General features: G+C 36.2%; 1 protein-coding gene across 3 annotated transcripts in view; it reads left to right on the top strand.

The window, feature by feature from the left end:
* LOC126978086 (uncharacterized) overlaps positions 1 to 12637 on the top strand; it is a 188812-nt gene that overhangs the window by 9264 nt on the left and 166911 nt on the right. The window lies entirely within an intron of this gene.

The raw sequence follows: 12637 nt of genomic DNA on the forward strand, positions 1-12637 counted from the left end.
TAACGAGTTTGTTATATCTTGTGTCGTGTCGTTGTCCGTGACATTATAACGCGTATGTAAAAAGCGTGAATATCATAATGTAAAAAAATATGATGTTGGTGCAAACAGTATAACAGCGGTAATTTTCGCCGATTTAAATTAGAAACCCGCGGTATTATTTACTTAATAACGCCTTTTATGCGCAGATATACCATACCGTTGAATAATTTTTATTCTTAATAATAGCCAAATACATAGCCATAGACTTAATTACCAGATTTGAGGGGAATTATTCAATTATTTCCAGTTTTCTCGGTATATATAAATTTACAGTTTTAGTACCTAGCGAAATTCAAAACTAACAGAATAAATTAAATATTCTTTATTTTCTCTGATCTTTTCATAAATTGCTTATCATAAGTTCTTAACTTAAATCTTATTTTAGTTCTTAAATATAAATGTAACTAAGAACTTATGGCTATCTACCAATTCAGGCTGTCTTGTGACATAATATACCTCTAACTCCCTCCATTTTCCCGATCAAGTGTCGCCTTTTTCTCGTACTGCATTGTCCCATTTTTTTATTTATTTCCCACGGCACCTTTTTTCATTCCTTTCAGTGTTCTAATTTTAACCGTTTACCCTGAGCAAGACACATACAACTTAACGAGTCTTACTTACGCCTGTCATCTAAATATATATAAATTACGTGACACGTTTAAGAGTCCATCGCGGACTCTTAAACTAATGAACGGATTGTAATGGGGATTACTTCATGGAGTGCAGTTTGGTCCAACTTGAGAGATAGGATAGTTTTTATTTCGATTTGGGACCCATAATTTTTTTTATATCCGATATTTGTTTTGTATGAACATATTTTCTATGAGAGAATTTAGTGACGCACGGTTTGACAGTTCCGCTGTGAAACAATAATTTCATTATAACAACAGGGTGCGTTTTTACAAAATAATTCTTGATGTTTTTAAATATTCTTGACAATCTTAATATATAATATATATATTTCTTGTGTGCGTGTGTATGTCACTGAACTCCTCTTAGACGGCTGGACCGATTTTGATGAAACTTTCTGTGTGTCTTCAGGTGGATTCGAGGATGGTTTAGATTCACAATTGAACTACCTCCTAAACGGCTGGACCGATTTTGATGATATTTTTGTGTGTTCCAGTGAATTTGAGATTGGTGTGTGTCTTCAGGTGGATTCGAGAATGGTTTAGATTCACAATTAAACTACATTCTAAACGGCTGGACCGTTTTTGATGATTTTTTTGTTTGTTTCAGTGAATTTGAGATTGGTTTAGATTCTCAATTCCGTCCATATTATATAATTCTTCTGCTCATGCGTATGTTAGTGAACTCCTCCTAACGGCTGGACCGATTTTTCAAATTTAAGACGTGTGTACAGGACAACGTCTGTCGTGTCCACTAGTTTCCTATAAAACAGTATTTACAGAACAACGTCTGTCGGGGCAGCTAGTATAACTATAATTATTACAGAATATACAACTAAATTATATGCGATAAAATATGAATGGAAACCAAAAGAGTTGTGTAAGTATCACACGCTGCGATAAGATTATGATTGATGTGGTAAGATAGTTTTGTCTGTGGTTTAAAATATCACCGAATACTGATAGCATGTCAGGCTGTGTACCGTTTATTTCGCTGATATAATAATACCAATGTGCCTCGCGGTTTTACCCGTCTATACTATTGTGGCTTTTGTTGTATAAAAAATAAATTTACTAAACGCTTTTCCTTCCGACTTTCTTCGTAAAAAGCAAAACTTATGACTAGCTCAAAGTGCACCTTTGCTTAATAACAGATATCCTAAAATAAATCTGTATATCACATACAAAAGAAATATTCAAAACCGACTGGTGTACTAATATTGTGTTCTCATTAACAGACAAAAAATCTCTTCAGCTTTCTAAAATATGTGGTGATAATAAGGCTTAAGGTTTTTCGTAGTCGGACTTATAACGTCATATTTATGTAACCCATTGTCGACGCCTTATCCAACTTCTTGCAAACTCTTCTTTATTTGGCTTCTCCCAGAGTGATTTAAATCTAATATTTTTTTTTTCAAAACAAGATAACTAATTGAAGGCCAAAAACTACCACCCATTCGAAAAAGTATGCCTCAGACCTGCGAAGAACGGGCAAAGAAATGAATAGGCTTTTTTGTTTATAGAAATATGGTTACAACGTAAAACAGTATAATAAAATTTATTATTTAATAGCCTGAGGGCGGTTGCTCCATTTCCAATAAGTGGTATCATTAAGAAAGTCATTTATGTCATAGTAACCTTCACCACACAAACGTTTTTTAACAATTCTTTTGAATATCGATTACATTTGTTTTGAACATTTGCTGGGAGCTTGTTGTAAAAGCATATACATCGCCCAAGAAAATACTTACTAACTCGATTTAGCCGAGTAGTAGGCATTATAAATTTATGTCTGTTCCTGGGATATTGTCTATATGTGTTTTTTTTTGTAACTATTTTATAAAATGTTTCTATATGTCCAAAATTGGTTTACCCTACTCTTTTATTTATACTTCTTATTTTCTATCATATTATAATGGGAGATCAAACTATCAAATTATTATACTCCAAGCTGAAATTATAGTTTTCTGTTGGTTGTCACGTTTTGTGAATTTCTGCATCCTTCTGAATGAATTAATCTGAATATACAATATTTCTAGCAATCCTAAAAACTCAGCTTAACGTTTTAGTCTCGCCACTCTGTAATAGTAGAATGAGGTTTTATTATTTGATCAATTCTACCAACATTATTATTAATTGAGCAACCAGGTATGTCAACGTATCCATTCGTATACGAGCACACTCAGTTTGTATAACAAAAGTCAGATAAGGAATTTAATGTGTAAATATTATTAAATTGCATTCATAATTGCAAAATTGTGCCGCTTTGTGGCGAAAGAAATTGATTCAAATGGAGAATCTAAAATGTTTCATGGTATGATGGCGACCTTCATTGTGAATTCTACGTTAGATAATCATATCATAAGGGCCGATTTTACGCTCCTCCGATAAGCAGTCAAGATAAAGTTTGTGCCTCTGGTGGATTCATTATTAATTTTTCAACCTCTATCAAAGATACAGTAACAGCAAGACACGTGTAAGAAAATAAAATCCAGCGGTCTCATAGGAGCCGGGACTAACTTGAATGCCCTGTCGCTGATGATTGATGTTAGATTGAATATCTTACACTGTCCGTGGGAAGCCGGGTCGCTAGTTGATTATATAACTGAACTGAAAAGAACTAAGTACAAAACTAGGTCAGAAGCCAAACCAAATTACACTGGGAGAAAACCTTTGATCAGAGACTAGCCAAAGATTTATTGCTGCTGCAGATTAAATAAAAATCTACATATATTAATAATTAAAGTATGCATCTCCAGAATGAGCTCAGATATAGATTCTGTCGCGAAGTTCATAGGACAGTGTCCCATCCAGTACATTTTCCAAGAACATAATTAGGTTTATGGAAAAAGTCGGCGTATTCTGACAACTGTAATTCTGTATCAATATAGGCTGATTCACAAAGGATGCAGAAGATCCGAAAAAGGGCCGCGGTGTCCCTAATATAGTAGTCCTTTTAGACCATCTTATATTTAAAAATGGCGAAAGATCTCAATAATTCTAGAAAAGTCTCACGACTCATCAGAAATATTTCAATAATAGTCATTCTTTGTGGAGTTTGAATATATTGATATCGCTATATTGATATGACTTACCTTACTCTAAGGCTGGAATTAATAAATTATTCATGCAATAACGCGACAAAGAGGTCAACTAGTCTAGTAGCGTAGCAGCTATATACCGATTCCCAATACAATTTTATTAAATTGCGTTAACACTTTACTTGTACGATTTGTACTACACTTTCCAACATGTTTTTTGCAAGAATGCTCTTCTCATGCCTGAAATATGTCTTTTGGAAACTTTGACCTGTCTAGGCCTCCAAAATCTTACACTCTGTTGCTTACATTTGAGGTTGCATAATTGATTTTTTTGCGAGCCATCAGTCCATCTTTCATAAAATTGTGAACAGTTTCTTAAAAGCCAATATTGGGCTTTGCCTCGCAAGTGAATTCGGTTTTGGCAGTCACTCGAAACACGAGACCCAGTTTTCTAATATTGGGTGAGGTAATAAGAGGAAAATTCCCGAAGATATTTTTTGCTTTATGCTTGGATCTGTATTTATTTATTTACTCATCGGAATCTTTCAACGTTATAGTCATCACCTTAAACATATCCTGTTTACTTGGAAATGTATATTGTATAAAAGGCCGCATAAAAAAGTGTTTTGATTATAATAAAGTAAAGAATATTTTTTTAGGGTTCAACACACTAAGTTCTTTTGTTTCTAAAAGGATTTGAAATGAACAAAAAGAGACCTCGTTAGATTAGACCCATTTTTGGCAAATCACTGAAGCACATAATATGAAGGCAATCCTATAACATCAAGAATGTAAGAAGCCGGGTTCTAGTATAAGTTTCGACTCGGTGGAACTGCTTAAAACTCGATCCGCTAATTACAATGCATTTTAAATGCAAATCATTGATGCAATGTTACCTCATTGATTTGCAGAAGGAACAGTGTTTGAGATAGAACACAGACTTGACATGATTTACCAACATGTCTCCGGTCTCCTTTAAATCACTGCAAAATACGAAAACCAATGTAGCGTGTTCGGTGATTCCAAAACTGACTTACGCAACAACAAGTGCCAAAAGAACATCGGACAGTCAGCAACAGTGATCGAATTGAGCAAGCGTCGATCGGCGATGCATCTGTGGCCCGGTGTTCGGCGTACCGTTAGCCAGCATCTGGGCCAGTTTTGAAAGTGTTGGCGTATTGTTGCGCGGCCCGAAATTCAATTGCGACTCATTGTTCGAGCGCCCGTATGTTGTGTTTCCTTTCAATCGCCATTGTGTTGGTTTTTCACAAACTCTGGCGTCACAATCGATAATTTTTTTGTCAAACCGATATCTGTCGAAATGCGTTGGCGAAATCTACATTGGAAATTTATTCAGTTCACCTTTGATTTATGCTAGCGTTACTACACACTTGGAAAATTTACGTCGTTTTTTGTTTGGCAAACTTTTAAGAGTTACTCCTTTATATACGTTATGATATTACTAAGCATTAATGTTATGCTATACTTAGTGGAACCTTCGCATGTTGTTAGTTCAATAGGCACATACTTTACTGTTATAAGTTTGTTTAAGTATAAGTGTATATAATCTTTGATACTAGTTATCTTTCAATGTTTTTCACGTGTCAATATCAAAATGTTATTGTTTTCATTATCATTTTATTTACATTAAACAATCTGAAGTTAGTGTAAATGATACGATCACGTGGAGAACGGATAATGTATTAAAAATAAGCTAGTTTCAGAGTAAGACAAGTAATGTGTAAGCATTATTGTGTTTCGGTCTGAAGGATGCCGTAGCTAGCTCGGCAGATTAGATAGCTAGCTAGATTGCCGCTCAGAATTTACAGAATTTAGAAATTACCATCAACTTAACGTCCTGCTCATTCGTATGTTCTTATTTTCATTAAAAAGACGCATGTTTGAAAGGGTCGATGAGAGAATAAAAGCAGTCAAGCATATTACAACTGTGGAGGTTTGGACACCTATTATACTCTTCTGGGACTAGTGACCTTCCCGTTTACTGTACGTTTTAATCGTGACTCGGATTGCAAAATATATAGCAAACACAAAGAGGGCGTCACCATTTCTGTTTCAGAATATAGTCCAATGGCCAGCAACGCATTATCAAGACCTCTGGTTATGCAGTTCCGTTTGCTCTGTCTATAAATAAAATAAGGTTTGACCTGGCTCTACACGCGTCTCATGAAATTCTAGCCGCGCCAGTCACGATATCGAACACGTTTCGTAATACGGCCAGGGATGGAGTATAATGTAAAGCTTACATAACGGAACGAGTCACGTTCCACGGGAGGTAGGCCTCGTGGCGGGGCAACGTGATAAAGGACCTCGAGCGCCGGGCAACAAGGGCATCTTCGAATCTAAAAAAAGAAATATCCTTTGCCGACGCTTAAGGATTATTTGGTAAAGGAGTTGTTGAATTTGTAATTTTATTTCAGACTACATTTAATGGTTTCTTGTTTTCTTAATCTTGTTCTCTTATTAGATAGATCTCTTATCAGATAGTAAGTAGGTCGGGGAAAAATTTTCTTCAAATGTTATATAAATCAAGACTCAAATTTTTATATATTATGTGCAATTTTGTTCGATGACTTTTTGCCATCTTGTTGGTGAGAGGTTAGTGACATGATCCCATTACTGTAGGAATTTTGGAAATTTGGGAAGAAAACGCGCCAAGTAGTTTTTAGCCTCTCTTTATTTTAACTGGGCACTGCCTAAAGCAACCTCTCTAAATTTTGGCTGAGTGGCTTAAGATGTGTGATGAAAGACCATACCCTTTCTTTTGATCAATTCCGGCCGCTTTTTTCAAATTCTTACTTTAATCTGGTAAAAAAGTTGCTGCAAGTAGATCCGAATCGATGGTTGGAAGGCCATAATGAAAAATGCCTTTCCATTCCCACCATACACACAGCATGACCTTATGGCGAGTTAACTTGGGTAGGTTGCCGAACGTGGTCTTCAGCTATGTGTAAATACGTATCTTGCTCTTCTTTAAAAAAATTGCGTTTATTTTATCCTTTAACACTTATGACCAAAGTGAGGTAATCTTTGCCATCAAAATTTCCGGATTCAAAACGTCTACTATCTACTCTTACTTATACTTCATTAGTTCAATAAACTTCATAAATATTCTTCGCGGCTTCCGCCCTAGCCAGTGAATATACGGACTAGCTGACCGGAGCTAGTGAAATTATGGGCTCATGAGTTTTAACATTTTATGTCACAAAGTTCAAAGCTTAGACCTGAAGAAAAATGCACTTCCCATTTATACTATGTGGAAGAATGGAACTCGTTAATGACCATAGAGGATTATATGGGTTTTTTAGATTCTTAACTGCCGTCGAAATTGTTTTTCAAACTCTTGAATGAGTGATTGTAAGGTCTTATTTAATAAAAAGAGCACTATGACACTGCTGAGTATGTTTTCGCCCAGCATCTGAACGATATCCGAGGCTGCCAACTCAATAATGTGCCAAATTTATCTAAATGCTGATGGTTTTCTGAAATGACATTCTCAATTGCAAAAATGTAAAGTGCTTTTTGAAAGGGTGGATGGAAATATTTATACTAGGTGTGCCCCGTGGTTTTAAGCCAAATGTCGTTATAAAATACCTATAGTGGCTTATCAGTCAACGAATTCGATTAGCAACAAAAACAAAACGTGATAAAAATTTCAGGAAAACATACTTTAATTGATCTACTTGTCACAATAACGGAAATGATTAAAGGACATTGCCGACTACGCCGTACTGTCTGGCTGTTTTGAACGGAACATCAACTGCTATATCACGACGCTCTCAGGACTTCCGTGCAAACAAATAAAAGAATTATAAGAACAATTTGTATAAATTAATATGGCTCTCCAATTAAGTACTATCATTAACGATCTAGGGGTTATTACAAGAATTACTCGAGTAGGATATACAAATGATTTGAGTTTTCTTTAGTGTTAATTCCGCCAGTATTTGTCTTTAGACAATTCAACACGTGTTTCGCCTCTACACGAGGCATCCTCAGGACGTGTTGTCTCGCCAAAATCTGGCACGAAACTCAAATCATTTGTTTAATTATGGATTTCCGCAAAGTAACGCCTACTTCAATAAATTTTCGAGTAGGATAGTTATTTAATCATTTATTGATACTTTTGTTTTCATTTTTACTAATACTAATGGTACTTTTATTTCATAATGGGTCTGGTGCACCCCAGTATCTCGATCCATTTGACCGCGTGCAACGTAGAGCAGCTCGAATTGTCGGAGACTCAGTGCTCTGTGAACTGCTGGATCACTTGGCGTTGCGTAGAGACGTCGCTTCATTGTGTGTCTTCTACCGCATTTATCACGGGGAGTGTTCCGAAGAGCTGTTTAACCTGATTCCTGCCGCCGAATTTCACCTTCGCACGACACGCCACAAGTTAGGATATCATCCCCACCATCTGGATGTGTGGCGGTCCTCCACAGTGCGGTTTTCAAGAAGCTTTCTCCCTCGTACTACAAAGCTGTGGAATGAGCTTCCTTGTGCGGTGTTTCTGGGACGATATGACATGGGTACCTTCAAAAAAAGCGCGTACACCTTCCTTAAAGGCCGGCAACGCTCCTGTGATTCCTCTGGTGTTGCAAGAGAATGTGGGCGGCGGTGATCACTTAACACCAGGTGACCCGTACGCTCGTTTGTCCTCCTATTCCATAAAAAAAAAATCTCTATTAGACTAAATTTTATTTAGTCTATTTTTATGATCCCCAACTATTGCTTATTTTTATCAGTTGTTAGATATTCAAATTCAAATTATAAAATGAGAAATATTAATAAAAATGTATAAGTGTTAGTATTTATTTTTCTGAGATTTTATTTAATTATTCGTAAATGTTATAGGTTTCGTTGAAAAATTTGGAAATTGCTCTCATTCCAGTTATGAAGGAATACAATTTTTTAATACCATATTCATAACAGGTCGACCTACGATTAGGTAGCTCTACCGCCTGTTTTGAAAAGGTGGATATGTCGCATCCTCCTGGAAGCATCGCCAATGTATGTCAAATGGAATTTTACTTATTTATATATATAGATAAGTTTATATTTGTATCAGTATTGCTATAGTCATGCTATGGCGCGTAGTGGGCAGAGACCTTTAAGCACGACAACTCGCTGAAGCGTAAAGTGTAGCGAAGGACAACGGTTCGTGAGTCGTGACCGGTTTTCCATTTTGTGGCTTTTGTCATTTTAATTCATAGCTCCGAATCCGAGAAGCTATCAAATAACAAAAACAGTATTTTTCTGATTGTTTAAAAAAATCTGACTACAAGTACTGTCTTCAGACATGCATATCTTTCTATATATATAAAAATGAATTTCTGTTCGTTAGTCTCGCTAAAACTCGAGAACGGCTGGACCGATTTGGCTAATTTTGGTCTTGAATTATTTGTGGAAGTCCAGGGAAGGTTTAAAAGGTGAATAAATAGGAAAATGCTGCTTAATTAAATAAAAACAACAAATTTGTTTTTCCTTTGATGTGTCCATACATAATTTCTATGAGAGAATTTATTGACGCACGGTTTGACAGTTCTGCTGTGAAACAATTTCATTACGACAGCAGGGTGCATATTTTACGAAGTAGTTTTTGATGTTATGATATATTATTGTCAAATTTATATAAAAACATTATTTTATTTATTATATACAGAACAACGTCTTTCGGGTCAGCTAGTTATACTATAAAAAGATTTAAATTTAAAAGTAAAATAATAATTTTTCCGTGTATACTTTGAAGGAGCTTGCTTGCACCTACGGTATTAATTAATTGTTCTTTTCAGATTTCCAATGATTTATTTCTGCTGCATAAGTTTACATAGATCGTAGAAATATCTTGTCAAATATATGACGCAATGAGTGTCATGCCACTTCTCTTCTTGTTAATGCACTAATTGTCTCATCGCCGGCGATGAACGACAAGAGTAAAGCTACAAACTAGACATGTTATCACACGTACAGTTACAGGTAAACTTAACAGTGGGAGGCTCCTTTGCACAGGGATTCGCGGCGCCTATTTCTGTCGTAAAGCAGTAATGTGTAAATATTACTGTGTTTCTGTCTGAAGGGCGCCGTAGCTAGTGAAATTACTGGGCAAATGAGACTTAACATCTTATGTCTCAAGGTGACGAGCGCAATTGTAGTGCCGCTCAGAATTTTTGGGTTTTTCAAGAATCCTGAGCGGCACTACATTGTAATGGGCAGGGTGTATCAATTTCCATTAGCTGAACGTCATGCTCGTCTCGTCCCTTAAAAAAAATGCAAGCGCTGCCAACGTCATGGACCCATAATAGGCTCAACACATGATTGGATTCGGTACGGCCGGACCATCGGATGGTCCGGTGGGCACTTTGCACCAATTGGTCCGGCGTCGTACTTTATACGGTCCGGACGGTAATAATAATACTTTTGTGCTATGGACAGGTATTTTGATGGTGGTAGTTGCTGACTTTCAATAGTTTATGAAATTATATCCTATTTTGATTATAAATATTTGAATTTGACTGCGACATACCATCAAATATGGTCCGGCACCGACACGCCTCCGATGGTTCGACCGGACCAAATCTGCACATAATTGTGTATATATATAGGCTATAAGATATCCCAATTAATGATTAGTGATTACATTGTAAAACGACTAATATTAATGACTTTGTAAATACTTGATCGGTTGGCTGGTTGGAAACAGAGAACGTGTTGTTGAGTGGCGATTTAATGAACCATGTATTTTCACGACGATACCAACATTAAATCAAGATATAACATCTATTAATAATTTCTGTTTATTCTGGTTTGATCTTGATGATGGTATTCATAAGGAAATATTGCGCATAATATTCAGATCTATAGGTAAATTAACTTCAAAATGATTCATGTTAGATGTCGTGCCCTATTTACGCTAGAGCGCTAAGTTTTGATTATTTATTACTTATCTGCTTATGAATTTGTCCATAATATGCTCCCTGTTGTTATAGTGAAATTGTTTCACAGCAGAGCTGTCAAACTTTGCGTCAGTAAATTCTCGAATAGAAAACGTATACTAAACAAATATTGGAAATAAAAATAATTATGGGTCCCAAATCGAAATAAAAACTATCCTATCTCTGAAGTTGGAGTAAACTGCACTCCATGAAGTAATCCCCATTAAAATCTCGTTCATTAGCTTAGGAGTTCACTGGAAACAAACATCAGGACACTGAATTTATATATATTAAGATTGTAAATAAACAGAGCACCTAGAAGCGAGTTTAGTTCTGATCACAGACATGGATCCAAATAGATGCCGCGAGTGTATGCATTTCGCGTGTCAAAAAGAGGAGCAATTCCTTTGACGCTTTTATTTTATTTTTTAATTATGATTTATAATACATTGCCGATTTTAGTAATAAGCAATACTGACTATTCATGAACTGAAAACGTCAACTAATGGTGAGGTGAGTGGCTAAACGTTGGGCTCGATGCACTGGCATTTTTAACGACGTCAGCAATATAACAGAAGGAGTCCTCGTTGTTGTATTAACATGGAACGATAAACTATTACTATTTGTGTCTCTTGTTTTAACACGCGATCTGTTGTATATTTTTGAGCGTGAAAATAGTTTAGTCGCCAGCGGTGGAATGTGAACTTTTCCGAAGTGATGGTAAATGGTACAATGTAACTGTCATTCATAATTCTTATGATTTTACCTTAATGAATAAATTATTATTTTTTCTATTTATTTCTTTTTTATTATTATGTTTCGATCAGTTCGTCAAGTTCTTGCAAAAAATTACATCATCAAGGCATTTGAGTTTGAAATTTCAATTTATAGCTATGTTATTACTAAGTTTGAAATGTTTATCGGTCCGGTTCTGCGCAAACTCGACTCATACTTGGCTAGTTTTCATATAACTCGCTCTGTTTGTACATTTAAATGGCTACTTCTGTACTGTTTAAACAACCTACACAGTCTAATCTCGAGCCGAACGTATATGGGCCACGTGCCAAATATTGCGTTAGTTAACTGCCCTAAAATTATTTAACCGCTTCACGTGGTACATGTAACATGATCGTGTTTTACCCAACAACAGCGCCGGTTGGTTTCACGTGGTATGCAATGAAGATTTCGTGATGCGCAAATTGGCAACGGCGGAACTCAGGTCAGTCACCTGGCGACACCCTCCCCCCTGCGGCCACCCGCCCGCTGTTACGTAAGCTCGCTGATGCCACGCTGACAATGCCAAACAAGCTCCGCGCTGATCATGTCCGCCTGGTACTTTATAACAAAACACATGTAATAATGATTGTGGATTTTACATAAGTCATCAAAGTTATTATTAGCGTAGGGTTCACCTGATGATAGGGTAATACATCACCTTCGTGTAAAGCCGCAAATTTTTGTAAGCAGAAGTAGCAATCAAGCTCCGCGCTCATCATGTCCGCCTGGTACTTTATAACAAAACGCGGTATGTAATAATGATTTTGGATTTCATCATCAAGTTATTAGCGTAGGGTTCACCTGATGATAAGGTAATAATACATCATCTTCGTTTAAAGTCCGCAAACTTTTTGTAACCCGAAGCAGCCTTTATATTTTTTCTGCTCCTCGAAGGCGCGACCTTTTTTGTTCGACACCCACTTTTATAAAAAGTATATTATATAGCGTATTTTTACAAGTCATGTGGAATCCCATAGGTACATTTAGATTGAATGTACTAGCGTATATATATACGACCCGATCATGTGTGACCAATTTTGATTTATCTATCATCAAAGATCGTATGTATCAAAATACTAAGGAGCTAATACTAAGCGTGCCTGACTGTTTACGACTTTTCAATCACAATCGGTTACAGTAGCAACTTTCTTTTTCTATCTTGCTGTATCTCGTTAGAGATGTTCTTTTCTTGGACGTTTTG

Source organism: Leptidea sinapis, chromosome 47 (assembly GCF_905404315.1).
Source record: "Leptidea sinapis chromosome 47, ilLepSina1.1, whole genome shotgun sequence".
NCBI lineage: Eukaryota > Metazoa > Arthropoda > Insecta > Lepidoptera > Pieridae > Leptidea > Leptidea sinapis.